Genomic DNA, 15802 nt, shown 5'->3' on the forward strand with positions numbered 1-15802 from the left:
TCTGCAGCTGACGTTTCACAATCCTGATTGACTCGCTGTACATTCGTATAATTAATCAGCGCAGAGTTTAGACTGCACAGTGCGCTGCGCTCACTGTTACTGTGTCAGCTGCTGCCTTCATATATGTTTACTGCTGAGGTTTGATGAAGCAGGTGGAGGAGAGTCTAAGAATGCTTTGTTAGATTCAGCAAAGGTAATATGGATGACATTTAGTCTGAATTACTAACCCTAACCCTAGCTCAGCATACGATAACGACTGCCAGTATTATTAGTTTGAGAAGCAGAGTCATTTTGGTCGCAGTTTTGATTATAAAATAAAAGCGAAAATATAAACAAACAAAAAGCTTAACATTGTGAAGACTTGGAAGAACTATGTGACACTGATGAGAGGATTAGGCTTCCCAGATCATTCCCAGGCCAAACCAGCTGGTGATCAGAATTATTTTATTTATTTTTTTACCCAGTTTCGCTGGCGGTGCAGCGCTCACAGCCTGTCCGAGGTCCCGGGCTGAACTTCAAGCCCAGCCCGTCCCTCCAGACAATACTCACCGCTCCACTATAATGACCGCTTTACTCTCATCTTTCTATTGTTTTTAATGGACAGTTCCGCTTACAATTACAGTTCAATGATGTGAGGATCCTTGGTACAGTATACAGCGGACTGTAAATGAATGCGCTTCCACTATTACTGCTCCTCCTGGTGGATAAACAAGACATTACCACCATTTTCCCCAAATGCTGCTTAGGGGCGTTCCCACCAGTGGCCGGAATTCCTACGACATTAGTGGGGGATCACGTTTAGGCCAAGGTTCGGCCACGAATCGGCCAAGGACCGGCCAAGGTCGCGTCACAGATCAGCCGGCCATTTTCGGTGGCTGCATCTGTAATCTGCAAGCTGGGTCACAGCGCAGCATCATGTTTGAAGTCACTGGCATGAGAGAAAGGGCGATCCACAATGAGAGCAGAGTAAGTCTTGGTCCAAAATTGCCTTATTGTTTGCATCAAAAGTCTGGAGAGTGTACAAAGATGTGGTTTTGTTTGCTTGTTGGTTGTACGTGCGGGCCATACGAGACAGACAGCGTGCGGCGGCAGGCAAAGAAAGCGCCAAGCAACACGGCATGTGCCGGCCTCATTCCCTCCAGCAGCCCGCTCAGATGTGGTGCTTTTAAAGATGTCCAAGCAATCTTAGACTGCATGTAAGAGGTGAAGCAGTGGTTTTGGACGAATATTTTGCAATTGTAGAGCAATGGTCATGAGTATGAGTTTATTGTAAGTGTTGCAGGTCTGTGATGATGGAGCCACTTGAAAGACAGTGTCACTAACTGAGGTGAAGAGCAGCATAAAGACCAGGGCTGACTGACTGAGGTGAGGATGTCCTGAGCAGCTCACCTCAGTATGACTGACACTGCTCAGCAGAGCTTCACTTCCATTGAGGTCCTTTGCCAAAGTTTTGCAGCCTCCTCCAGAGTAAGGTGTACATTTCCGAGTAGCACACTGACAGCTGCAGAAAGTCGGCCATTTTTAATTCAATGTTAAGGAGTAAAAGTGTGCTTGTATTCATGAATTCATAACTGTGCTGTGGCTGTCAGAAGCATCGTCTATGAGTGAAGGCTGATCTTAGATCACATGATCCATGTTTCCATGAAAGCAACGCTGATGTTTGTGCGTGGAAAGCTTCTAAAAGATTTTGTATGCAGTTAAGCATAAATAAGAAAATCCTCAATAAAAAGGGAGCTTGTTGCAGGGCATCAGCGTGATGTTGACTCAACAATGACTTCAAAAAGGAAATGCTCCTAAACTGTGGCAAAAACTTTATTGATGTCAAACACTTTAACAAGACTTGAGACACTCAGACATCAGTTTTAGGCAATGAAGCTCAAAGTCATTATTTACATGAAGCAAACTAAGGAAAGCGGTCAGACTGTCTTCAATTGATGTTTGGCGTTATAAAGATCCTCATACATCCAGCCAGGACAACAGAAAGAGCGTAAATGTGTGGAAGCACTGAGAAGTGAGTGAGAAAGTGCTTGACCTTCTGTTTGCATGTCTGGACTTCAATGTGTGCTTGATGTGTGAGTCCAGGTTTGAGGAGATGTCAGAGTTTCCCATGTCTAAGAAAAAGCTGCGTCTCCGTCAAGTGGTCCATCCAAATGCCTTTGCGTGTGTGGAGCAGCAGTGACATCATCTTCTTTCACAGGAGCAGCAGCAGCAGAGGCAGCAGAGGCAGCAGCACACCTCCTTGTGACTGCTGCAGGCTGAAGGCTTTAGGATGTGTTCAGGGGCAGCCTGGGCAACACGACTCTGCATCTGTAATCACACAAGCAGCAGCAGCAGCAGCACTCTGATGAAATTCCTTTGAACACATCAGTTTGTAGTGTTGGTGTCAGCAGCAGCCTTAAAGCATGAAGTGTGTGTGATGTAGGGCTGCAACTATCAATTCTTTTGTTATTTGAGTTATTCAAGGAAGTGTTGCAGCCCTAGTGGAATTCCAAGAATAGGTCAAAAGGCCTAAAACCTTCCACGCATGCATAAATGGAATGAGTAGGAATGTGCTTATTGAATAATTGGCTACAAAAGGATGTGTGTGTTTGAGGTCTTTTTAGATGTCAGTAAAATGTGGAAGCACTCAACTTGATAATCCCGCACTGCTGTGAAAAGGCTGCAAAGCTGTGGCTGATCTTCACACCTTCTGTTTGCCGCTGTCTGCTCCTCACTCGGTTTCTGCATTTGTGTGATTCTAATAATACTTTTCATTTACGAAGCACTTTACAAAGGTTGGAAGGAGCTCTTTTTTGCTTTGACTTTTTGAGCCTAAAATTGGATTCTATGCAATAAAACATGGATCTAGAATTGTAGTAACCAGTTGCATTGCTAAAAGAAAATAAAGCAGATCAGTGTCTATTGCAGTGTCTTATTTGAATTTGTACCCTTTGTTCATATTTTGTCTTAAAGATTTTCATTAAGAATACTGAAATTGCTAAAAATCAGTCAATATAAAAAGATATTTTTTTTCATTGGTAAACCTGCAGATGTCATATCTCCATGTCAGGATGTGGTTCTTGTAGAGCGTAAGAGCTTTAAAAACAGCTGTAAACACTCATAAAAGCCAAAGAAATACAGACGCTGGTTTGCTGCTGCTGCACCCTCACATACCTGGATTATTGAACATGTATAATTATGAGAGAAAGTGCATGTTTGAATGTGCGAGTGAGACACATGATCTTACAGAAGTTTGTAGAAAGGCGCTTCATGAAGTTCAGTCCATTGACTTGGATTCGTTTACAGCGCACATCTGCCACATGCAATATGGCGGCTCTGCGTTGATGTGTCACAGCAACGGGCCGGCCCGCTCGATGCGGCGTCTGCTTGTGTATGTCTATGAATAGAAACACAAGAGGCAGCCAGAGGAAAGCAAGAATTAAAGAGAGACAACACAAGTGAAAGAGCAGAACACAAACAGTCAGTGTGGTGACAGTGTTGCTCTGTGGCTGCACACTCTTTCAAACATCACTCACACAGGAGGAACGGCTTCCACGCATCCAGCTGATTTTTGACCACATTCTTCCCGCTCTAACTGATCTTCCTTCAACATCTTTGCAGAAAGGGAGCCAGGATGGAGGAAATCTGTAGTGGAGAGCAGAGAGGGAGAAAACCTGCCAATCAGTGTCATAGAATACCTACAGTAATACAGTTGTGTGTGCCATGGTCGCATCCACCTGCATCAGCACATGACATCACAAGACACAGCACAACACAGTGTTAGTGCTGCATAATTGACATTTTACAGGTGCATTAGTTGTTGAGAGAGATTCCAGGGCTTACACACAACATCTGAACAAAGAATAAGATCAACACTTTCTTGTTCTTGAACTCTGGGAAATGACAGAATATATCTATGGAAATGCAAAGCAAGAAAGCTTTGCATTCAAAACAGCAGCAACAGCTTGCTCTCTTATTAAAGGCCAGTGTAGGAAAAGCCACACAATCCCAAGTCAATCATTTGAAAGGCTTATTCGTGTTCAAAATTAGGCCTTGTACAAATTCAAATGCTTGCACACCATTTCTTACTTTAACCAATAGCATCTTAATACAGTAGCAAGGACCTCCGAATCACAGGCCAACTCATTTGGGAAAAGCCCACTCAACGGGCTGGCTAATTAGCCCAAGTGCTACTTCCCCGCGATTAGCGCTTCACAATTCAATATAAGCCTTCAACAATGCAACACATTACAAGCTCATAGTGGAACATCATAGCAACAAAACAATATACATACAAACAGCATTCTTACCTAGCACGACGATCAATACAAAGCTTTAAGGCATGGAAAACAGCAAGAGCAGCTCAAACAGGTTAGCTGTGCCAAAGCTAACACAGCCACTCAGCTCATAGCCCCGCCCACCACTGGAACGTCCAACTTCAAATAGCGCCTTGAGTACTATTCTTTTGGTAGTAGCTGGTGGCCTAGGGGGGAGCGTGGCAGACTCGCAACACCGGAGCGAGAGTTCGACTCCCCCCTCTGGCGCCACACACCCGTGTGGTGCCAGAAACTCTACACAGCCGGCTGCTTACAGCGGCCGCTTTGTGGAGGCGGTCCTCTGTGTGTGCCACCACACAAGGATCACCTGCCGCTACCCGCCACCTGGTGGCGTTATTTTTTAAAAATTTTTCTTCCTCTTCCTCCTTTCTTCCTTCTTTCCTCACACTCGTTATCCTAGGGACACAAAATGTCCCATTCAAAACCACTGAAAATTGCATTTATCTACGTTTATCTTCACATAAACCAATGCAATCTTTTTCATTAAGATTTGATTTTATTGACTTTGAATTTTGATTTTTATATTTGTCCACCAGGTGGCGCTACTTTTTTGACCATTCAATGCATGCATCAAAATGACAGACTTTTTACTGCTTTCTGCAAGGTTTTGTTGCTCCCGAAATAATAAGTGTGTGTCACTATTGATGTTGGATCATCGTGTATGTGTGTATATGTGTGCACGGGCATGCATGTGCACGTGTGTGTGTGCGCGTGTGTGTGATGTCCAACTTCAAGTCTTTTCTATTTGAAGGCCAGATTCTGCTTTATAAACCTAATTCAAGAATAAACAATGGTGATGATGATATTTTGCCGTGAAACAGAAACATGCAGAACCCAGAGATGACCTGGAAGGTGTTGGAATCGTCATCAGAGGTGTGGAAGAGTTTCACAACCTTAGGAGCACTGCATATGCATATGATAGGATCACATTTCCTCTGTTGCTGAGCTCTTAGAATGAAGCTTTTGGAATGGTTTTAATTTTAGATCATTGATAAAGGGGTAAAAAGAATTTGTAAGGAATTCCTGTGTAGTATATAATGTGTGTTTGGATGGAGCTGGTTTTTCTCTTCATCCTAATTTGACAATATTTTCATTGCAGAAAATCACTGCAGGTCCCATAAGATGTGTCATGAACCGCTGCGTGGCAGGCAGGTGTGGACCCCAAAGCAGGACACTGGACTCAGAAGAACTCAAAAACTCAGCTTTTATTTGCTGCCAAACAGAACTGGCAGGACCAGCAGCAAACACTTGGAAACAGGAAAAAACAAAACAACACAGCACTGAGACCAGGGGGCTATTCCAGGAAACATGTTCAACAAACTCTGAGTTTAAAAACATACCCCGAGTTGACCAACTCTGAGATGGGCAACTCTCAGTTTGCCGTTCCAGAACAGCTGATCACAGTTAGTTCAATCAACTCTGAGTACGTTCACCCTCAGTTAGCACGTGCATCAGGAAGCAAAGAAAGCCATCATCAATGCAGCTCTGATACCGGGATTCACCATGGCAACGGGTAAATAAAGAGCGGCAGACCCCGAGGGGGAGCTGACCTCAGGTCAGTTTCTCACTTAATAAAAACGGTTTTTGCTGCAGTTTATGACAGTTCAGTTTATGGTTATTTCTTTAAATAATTGTACAATAGAAATGGAATCTATTGATGGAATAGCAACCTCACTTGATTCATTTCTTTCATTGACAATTGCATTATTTCTGCCACTACTGGATCAAATAACAAATGAGATTTACAGAAAAACTGCTTTCATCTTTCCACTTTAACCATTCCATCTGACCCAAGATCGGCTGAAGCTCATCAAAGATCAGCTCAAGCTCATAGATGACAGCTCTCTGACAGCCACAGCACAGATGTTTCACTGAGTTACTGTTAAAGGTCAGAGTTCAGTCAGAGTTTCATATTTAGCTGAAAGCATTCACAGCAGCTTTCCGAGTCTGTAATGAATGTAAAGTTTTAACAGGAAAGGCAAACATGCTGTGAGAAATGCCTCAGCTTTATACGTTTGAAATATTTCAGTACATTTTGGGAGGATGGGGCATTTTAATTCAAGAATGCACATCAGATCGAGAAAATTAATCCATTATGAACAGATCCAGACTGGATGAGCTGCAAAATAAGTGAGACACACCTGGATTTACCTGGGATGAACCGCTTGAGGTCAACACAAACCTGCAGAGATCACACAAACTCAAAACTTACAACTGACTTTATTCACCACCCCACATGCTCACACTACCCACCACTAGGAAGGCCACCACTAGGAAGGCCACCTGGTGGTGTTATTTTTTTTTTAATTTTTCTTCCTCTTACTCCTTTCTTCCTTCTTTCCTTTCTTTTAACCCCCCCACCCCAGCCGCGCACCTTAATACACACTACATGTTTAAGCAAGAATAGACAGGCTTATACGCAAGACGGACAAGGATTTGCTTGTAGCAATAGCATTCAAAAAAAAAAAAAAGCAAAAAGCAAAGGTGTCTGATTTGTGATGAGGCTGTGAAAAGATCCTTGTGTGTGCCACCACACAAGGAAGGCCACCTGGTGGTGGGCGTACTTGGCCCGCAGTTCCACTGCAGCATATGCTACTTTTTTTTTTTCTTCCTCTTACTCCTTTCTTCCTTCTTTCCTTTCTTCTAACCCCCCCTTAAGCAAGATGTCATATCTCATATCTCTAAACAAATGACTGCATGACTAAATGACTAAATTGTGGGAGTTTTGTAAGAAGCTGCTAATAATTGGATCTATTTGGATGTTCACACAGTTCTCGCTGTGCCACAGTTGATTTGGCTTTTTTTTTTTTGTCTGGCTCGCTACAGTGAGGCAGAGGTGGGAAGTAACGAAGTACAAATACTTGGTTACTGTACTTAAGTCGATTTTTTAGGTATCTGTACTTTACTTGAGTATTTATTTTTCTGAGTACTTTTTCTTTTTACTCCCCACGTTTTTACACAAGTATGTGTACTTTGTACTTGTTCCTTTTTCAAAACAGTCTCGTTGCTTTTTAACATGTCAGGGAGAAGTTTGAATTTGGGGTCAGTGCGCCGTCAAACATCAAAGGATTTGAGCATAACCTGAGGAATAATAAGAGGCAATGGTACTGGCGTATCCTCCATCAGCGGGGCTTATCGGGTAGAAAGGGATTCAATAGGCAAAGCCATATAATGAATGTCTCATTTGTAGCGCTATAATCAGGGGTTCCAGCGGGCCGGAGCGAGTCGGTTAGCTAGCGCTACTGAAGAGGAGCGAGCATAAAGGGAGTAAGGTGTGGCAGGTAAATGCAGTGTTTGTGAATGCTCACGAAATATGAGCAAAGACACAAAGTGTGTGCAGTTTGTGACACAGTGTGTCTGCTAGCTAATAGCAGAGCTGCTGTATTTCCAGGGAGAGCAAAGAGAGAGAAGTTGAGTCAGAGATGGAGAAAGATGTAAGAAAGAGGAGAGGAGAGGAAGAAGAGAGGTTATATTTAAAGGTAAGGTGTGCAAAACAAAGTGAAGTATGGTGAGTTTGTGTAATTGAAAGATTGTATAAAAATACTGCAGTTTAGTACGTAGTGAACAGGCCAGCTTGCTCTACTGTATTTAGAGTAAAGCTCTGTGTTGGACTGGAGCACAGAGCAGGGGCGGAGCTTCTGGAGGGGCTGGGAGGGCGGCACGCCCCCGGCCCGGGGCTAGCGGGGGCCCGGATGGGAGAGAGGAGAGGAGAATAAGATTTCAGGTAGCCAGGCCTCTGTCACGTCTGAGGCGAGGTGGAGAAGGAGGGCCCTGTCTTGATTATATCGCAATATGCATGGCTCAATGTGCACAGTATACAACCCACTATACATCACCCATCATTCATGTTTTACATGGGGGTTTTAAAGGTTGCCACAGTCAGGACTGAGTCATGGTTGCTCAAAACTTTACAAGACCGACTGACTTTAGTGATGTAGTAGGTGTAAAATATTGAATAAGATGTTGTACTGCATGGCTGGCTTTATTTTCACTCTAAAGGCCGTTTCACACCGGATGCGTTGCGTAAAAACGACATGAAATTTCGAATCTTTCTGATGTGAACTTGTCGTGTAACCTATATACACACCAGACGCGCTGCGTTTTTGCGAATAAATCAGAGCGCTGCATTTAGCAACATGTGAGTTCATAGCTCAAAACGCGCACTGATGTACTGAATATACAGTGATGTGGGAACAGTAAACTCGTACTATTTTACCTCAGACACACAGCTACACGCTGTTCTGAGTCAGTCGGCTCTCTGAAATTGTTCTCTTCCTCCTCACGTGATCCCAACTCTGTCAACAACAACTGCCCACTGATGATATGAAATGTGCGCGAAAGCATCCGTGATGCAGCTTCAACTCCTGGATCCAGTGGCGGTTTCTGATATGGGCGACATGGGCAGCCGCCCAGGGCGGCATTTCATCTAGGGCGGCATGACCGCCCCCCTTCCCCCAATGCATTGCGATCGCCGCAGCAGCGCCTACCGCACTACTCCACTTGTGGGGTAATGGGCGCCCTCTGCCTGCTGTGTATTGCATGTAGCTTTCTGCAATGGTCAGACAGGTTGTAACAGAAAGAAAGAGGCAGGCGGGGGATTCTCTGTCTCGCTGTCACTGCTTCACTAGATCGTCACACACACACAGTGCAGCCCCGCCCCCTTCTCCTCTCAGCCTGGGGTGCGAGTCAAGTGAAGCAGTGATGGCGTGAGAGTGAGACAGTCAGCCGGGTTCATTCATTCATGCCTGTACAGTTTTGGCCTCGTTACAGGATACAGGCAGAGCCTTCCCCTTTAAGAGACACCACCCACTTTTCTCTGCCCCGTGTGTGTGTATGCGGGCTAGCGTGGGAGATGAGCGCGAGGGAAAAAGTGTGGTCGGTGGCGGTGGAAAAAGGAATAAAAGTTCTGTTGCTAAAATCCTTCGACTTGCTGCATTTCTCCGCCTTGCTAAAGGTGACCCACATGGATGAGCAAGTTAGTTACCAGCCACGAGCCAAGCGAAGTAGAGACCAGAGGTCTCCCTACTACGGTTAGGAGCCGCGATCTGGTCGAGGTAACACACTATTGCGGGATAGGGGGTTATTGTTGTCTGGGAAAGATGAAAGATTATTTCAAAGTATTTAGATACACGTATTACAGCGTCAGTGACCCTATGGCCTTGGCAGAGGTTTGCGCTCTCTGAGTGCTTCTAGTTAAATATATATCACACCTGGTGCTATTAACATGAGTTTCAATGGAGGTTTTGTTGTGTTGGGCTGGCAACTGTCAGTCAGATCTGACAACCCTGTGGATGGGCGGTGGTTATAACCTATTCAGCTTCAGTGCAAATTACGGCAGATGGAAAGGAAAAGGTCAAAGCCATCAGGTGTGCAGTTTAGGAAAAAGAGAAAAGAACAACAGGAGAAATAAGCAAAGATGAAGGTAAGCAGAAGCTGTGTAATATTTCAGTTTCTTCCATGTTTTTTCAAATAAAATTTAAAAGAAATTCTGAGTGTGCCTGTGATGGTGGGGAGACCTTCTGTTAAAACCTGTCTGTCAGACCATGGCAGAAAGCTACATGCACCACACAGCAGGTGCTCATTACCCCCCAAGTGGAGTAGTGCGGTAGGCGCTGCTGCGCGATTGCTATGGGGGGTTGGGGTGGGGGTGGGAGGGCGCCGGCAGGGATGCTCGCCCAGGGCGCCAAACAGGCTAGGACCGCCACTGCCTGGATCAAACCATGAAACTCTCCCTGCTGCCGCTTTCTAATGTGTTGGATGAACCCAGAATCTCTTTTTCTTCCTTCTCTTGTTTAGAAAAATCACAACCTCATTACATCATCGTTTGATGTCGACTTCCTTTCTTTCACAGTGCCTTTTATGAGGGCAATTTAGTCGCAAAAAGGCAGCGCGTCCGGTGTGTATGTAGGTTACACGACAGGTTCGCATCCGAAAGATTCGGAATTTCATGTTGTTTTTACGCAACGCATCCGGTGTGAAACGGCCTTAAAGGCCTTAGGTGGAGCATTTTTACAGACTAAGCCAGTGGTTCTCAAATAGTGGGGCGCGCCCCCTTTGGGGGGCCCGGTGCGATACCTGGGGGGGCGCGTGTGACCCTGGGGAACAGGCTTTTTTTTGGGGGGCCGTACTAGTACAGTATAAAGTGTAATTGCGCATCCACTACAGTAGGCGGCAGTGGCGCTTTCATTGTTACTTCTGTCACGTTTGCGACAGTGCAACATTTTACGACTTACAAGACAACAGGTTTGCCTTGGTTAGCAGTGTTGAGTCAACAGAAAGCTCCGACTGCGTTCTGCCTATAGCCTCCGTTATTCAACATAACAACCCCCAACATGAAAAAGTTTTTAACAGGGATGAAAAGAAAAGCGGAGAGAGACAAAGATAATGAGACAAAAGAAAGTCACCCGAAAGCTAAGACGAGGAAATACGACGAAGCGTATTTAGCGCTTGGCTTCACTGTCACTACAGTTGGAGAAGAGGAAAGACCGGTGTGTTTGCTGTGTCTAGTTGGTCAAACATGTTTACAGTTTAAACAAGGATTTATTTATTTTTAATTTCAGGCAATGATGCACTTAAAATCTTTTCTGTTGCAGACTTAAAACACGATTTAATAAAGTTATTCTTTGTAAGTTTGACCATATGTCTTTCTTTTTTTCTTTAATGTTAATAAGGATAAAATGTTATGCAGAGATGGATAGTCACAGTGGGGAGTGGGGGGCGCGAATAGTTTTCTTCTTGCTAGGGGGGGCGTAACAGAAAATAATTGAGAAGCACTGGACTAAGCTAACATGAGTGGCACTTCATAACATACACATTCCCGCTGTTCTGGGCATGTGTATGTTATAAAATGATGTTATGATGAGCTTTATTATTTGGGTATAAATGGCCCGGTCATTTGCCCCGCCCCCGGCCCAGCTCTGATTTGTTCCGCTAGTGGCACAGAGGCTGTGTTGATGGTCAGAGTTCGAGTTTAGATGAGTGCAGCAGAGCTGAGTTTGAATGAAAGCTGCTGATGCTGATATTGATTCAGTGAATTCCACATTTCTGCAGCCTGTATGGTGTCAGTGTAGAGGATGGAAATGAGCTGAGATAGCTGTGAAATCCTGAGTTACATCTTTTTTAATTCAGTTCATCCACACAGAGCAGTAAAGCTCCCAGCAGCAGCAGCAGCAGCAGGTCAGCTGATCCCAGCCTGCACACCAACATCATTTAGTGGAGCTCACAATAGAAAGCTGTGATTGATCTCCCCATGCAGAGCCACTACAGCTGCCTTGTGAATGCCACTGTAAGCCCTGAGTATCCTCATGTTGGTGTTTAGGTGGAGGCACATTCACCCTCTACTATGGAGGACACAGAGAATAGAGCTGTGTTTAAATTCCCTTTGACAGTTTGTGTCCTACATAAGAGATTGAAGCTGAGTGCATTCATTAGAATTGAAATTTAGATTGGAATAACGTTTGTATTGTCATGTATAATTGTATATCATTACAATAATCTGTAATGAGGTTCAGTCAGCTTTACAGAAAAATAGCAGGTAGAAATCAGAATCAGAATCAGAATCTTTATTGTCATTGTACACAGAAGTTGCACAACGAAATTTAAAATGCATTCCTTTTAGGTGCCTCAGACAATAAATAATAAAATAATAAAAATATGAGTGATAAAAATGAAATATAAAATACAGTGCACAATAGTAAATTAAGACGAATCTAGCCCCAATACACACACCAACGCACGCACACAGTCAGCACTACCACCCCACATCACTGTCCAAACCACACAGAGTTCAGTTCAATGATAGCCCTGGCATAAAAGCTGTTCTTCAGTCTGTTTGTTCTGGCCTTCATTGTCCTGAAACGTCTGCCTGATGGCAGTAGCTGAAACAAGGAGTGTCCAGGGTGTGAGGGGTCCTGGAGGATGTTCTGTGCCCTCCTCTGGCAGCGGGCATTGAACAGTTCCTGGAGGGAGGGCAGGGGACAGCCTATGATCTTTTGAGCCGTGTTGATGATTCGCTGGAGTGTTTTCCTGTCTGCTGCTGTGCAGCTGTTGAACCACACGCACAGACAGTAGGTCAGGATGCTCTCTACACAGCAACGGTAGAAGGACACCAGCAGATTCTGGGTCAGATAGTTGCTCCTAAGAACCCTCAGGAAATGCAGTCTCTGTTGGGCCTTCCTGACAATGCTGGTCGTATTGATACTCCAGGTCAAATCATCCTGCAGATGTACTCCCAGGAACCTAAAATCTGAAACCAGCTCCACTTCATCCCCCTCGATGAACAGAGGTTGAATGACATGTGTTGTCCTCCTAAAGTCTACTACCATCTCCTTTGTCTTAGTGGTGTTCAGGATCAAGTTATTCTCACTGCACCACCTTGACAGCCGCTGCACCTCGTCCCGGTATGCTGACTCATCCCCGCCTGATATGAGCCCCACCACAGTGGTGTCATCCGCAAACTTAATGATGCAGTTACTGGCATGTATGGAGGTGCAGTCATGTGTGTAGAGGGTGAAGAGTAGGGGACTCAGCACACAGCCCTGTGGAGAGCCGGTGCTGAGGCTGATGGCTGAAGAGAGGTGGGGACCTACTCTTACCCTCTGGGAACGGTCTGTCAGGAAGTCCTTGATCCAAAGACAGGTGGAGCGTGGTATCCCCAGATCTGACAGTTTAGTCACCAGTCTGCCAGGAAGGATGGTGTTAAACGCCGAGCTGAAGTCCACAAAGAGCAGCCGAGCGTAGTTCCCCCCCTGCTCCAGGTGAGAGAAGGCAGAGTGGAGGGCCGTGGCAATGGCGTCCTCTGTGGACCGGTTGGCTCTGTAGGCAAACTGGTGGGGGTCTAGTCTGGGAGAGAGACTGGAGATGACGTGAGCCCGGACAAGCTTTTCAAAGCACTTCATAACAATTGGTGTGAGTGCTACTGGCCTGTAGTCATTCAAACCTCTGATAGTGTTCTTCTTGGGGATGGGGATGATAATGGAGGACTTCAGGCAGGAAGGGACAGCAGCCTGGCTCAGGGACTGGTTAAAAATGCTGGTAAAAATACCAGCCAGCTGAGCCGCACAGACCTTCAGTATCCGTCCAGAGACACCATCGGGCCCCACAGCTTTCCTGGGGTTCACAGTTTCCAGCATACGCCTCACCTCTTGCTCTTGCAGCCTGAGGATGCTGCTGCTGCCTGCTGAGGGATGTTGGATGGCTGTCTCTGATTGCTGTACCTCAAAGCGTGCAAAGAAGCTGTTCAGCTCCTCTGCCAGATTGATGTTACGCTGATCAACTAACAGGCTGGGTTTGTAGTTCAAAATATGCCGAACCCCTTGCCACACCTGCCTGAAGTCGTGGCTCTGGAAACAGTCCTCAATCCTCCTCTTATACACAGCCTTGGCCTCCCTGATGCCCCTCTTCAGGTTGGCTCTGGCAGCGCTGTAAAGCGCCCCATCACCAGCTCTGAAGGCGATGTTCCTTTCTCTGAGTAAGCTCTGCACCTTTCCATTCATCCATGGCTTTCTATTTGGAAAAACCCGGATATTCTTGTCCACAGTTACAGTGTCGGTGCAGAACTTGATGTAGTCCAGAACAGCCGAGGTATACTGCTCCAGGTCCTGGTGCTTGAATACGTCCCAGTCAGTTGTTTCAAAGCAGTCCTGCAGCTGTTGAGAGGCACCTTCAGGCCAGGTCTGAACAGTCTTAGATGTAGAAAGAGCAGTTTTGCTGAGGGGGGTGTATGCTGGAATCATAAGCAGGGACAGATGGTCTGACTGGCCCAGATGTGGCAGTGGCACAGCCCTGAAACCCAGCTTGATGTTAGAGTAGACTTTATCCAGTGTGTTGTTCCCTCTTGTAGGGCATTTAACATGCTGATGGAACTTGGGTAGAACAGTCTTTAAATCGACATGGTTAAAGTCTCCTGCAATGATGTGTACAGCCTCAGGATATCTGCTCTGTTGACTGCAAACCGTGTCATGTAAGAGACTAACAGCCGAGTTAGCATTAGCATCAGGGGGAAGATAAACAACAGTGATCAAAACAGCTGTAAACTCACGGGGCAGATAGATGGGCCTGCATTTAACAGTCATGTACTCCAGGTCCGGAGAGCAGTGGCTGTTCACAGTCATACTGTCTGTACACCAGCTGTTGTTTACATACAAGCACACACCCCCTCCTCTGCTCTTACCGGAGGTCTGCATTCTGTCATGCCGGTGCGTTGTCCTGCCGGCTAGCTCGATGGCTGCATCAGGAATGGATGAATGAAGCCAGGTCTCAGTGAAGAGCAAAACGCAGCAGTCCTTCACGGTCCTGTTTGTAGCCACCAGCAGTCTCAACTCATCCATTTTATTCGGGAGTGATCTTACATTGGCGAGGAAAACACTGGGTAACGGAGGTCTATGAGGCCGTTTACGTAGCCTCTCCAAAACGCCAGCTCTGCCGCCTCTTTTCTGCCTCCTTTCTCTGCGCCGTCTCCGTCTGCGACCCCCCCCCACAGGTATGATGAACCACAAAGAGCCAGGTGGTCTGGCGATGTCCACCGGGATGTTGTGAGAGTGGAGGAAGTCAGCCGTAACCGCCTGCTCACTTTGTGCTCCTATATGTAGGAGTTCGTGCCGTCTGTATGTTATAATGTCCGCCCGACATAATGGTGATGTGTTGAGCCACAGTTGAAGCACACATAACAACATACACAATTTCACAGAGCACCGAAAAGGAGAGCACTGAGCCGCTGCGACTATGCGCGCCGCCATCTTGAATCCTGTCGTGTCCAAAGAGCTACTTTTACTTCCTTCCTTTGAGTAAATTTCAGAGGCTGTACTTTTTGACTTGTACTTAAGTAAAGAAGTTGAAGCAGTACTTGGACTTTTAGCAAAGTATTTTTGAACACAAGTACTTGTAGTTGTACTTAAGTACAGAATGTCAGTAGTTTTGCCACCTCTGGTCCTCGGTGCTCTGCTGGCTGCTGCTGTTGGTGTTATTGGTGAGTGGGTGCAATGCTTTTTCTGCTTAATACTAAGGAGGAAACAAAATGATGTTTTTAAAAAAAAAATGTAAAAGAATAATTTTCTTTCTGATTTCTTTTGTGATTTTCTTTGTGTTTTTTTTCAGTGTCTCTGTTTTTCAGCTTTTTTTTGATAACTTTTGTAAAATGGATAAAAATCTGAAGGAATCCATAAAGTCTTTGTCCCGTTTGAGTGAAACAGCATAAAGATTACTGAGAGATTTGTTTGTTTGTGTGTTGTGCTGAGTGTCTGAAAAGATGAGGAAGAAAGAAGAGCTCAAGAGAGAAGAAGAGCTCGGAAGTAAGGTTCAACGTTGATGTTCGAGAGTCCAGCAGCATCAGAAGGCTGGACTAAACTTGGGTTAGTGATTGAGTGACCCTGTACACCAGGGTTGGGTAAACTATGGTTCATGGGCAACAGCCGGCCCGTCGTGCTTTGCACAATGCACATCAGATCGGGAAAATGAATCCATTATGGACAGATCCAGACTGGATGAGC

General features: G+C 45.4%; 1 long non-coding RNA gene across 1 annotated transcript; it reads right to left on the reverse strand.

The window, feature by feature from the left end:
• Window positions 1-2213: 2213 nt before the first annotated feature.
• On the reverse strand, window positions 2214-3551 carry LOC115793710 (uncharacterized). The gene is made up of 3 exons (XR_004021121.1): window positions 3516-3551; window positions 3227-3376; window positions 2214-2307 (listed from the first exon to the last, which is right to left on the reverse strand). It is a non-coding gene; the product is annotated as an uncharacterized LOC115793710 (long non-coding RNA).
• Window positions 3552-15802: the final 12251 nt, after the last annotated feature.

The sequence above is a fragment of the Archocentrus centrarchus genome, chromosome 15, assembly GCF_007364275.1.
Source record: "Archocentrus centrarchus isolate MPI-CPG fArcCen1 chromosome 15, fArcCen1, whole genome shotgun sequence".
Lineage (NCBI taxonomy): Eukaryota > Metazoa > Chordata > Actinopteri > Cichliformes > Cichlidae > Archocentrus > Archocentrus centrarchus.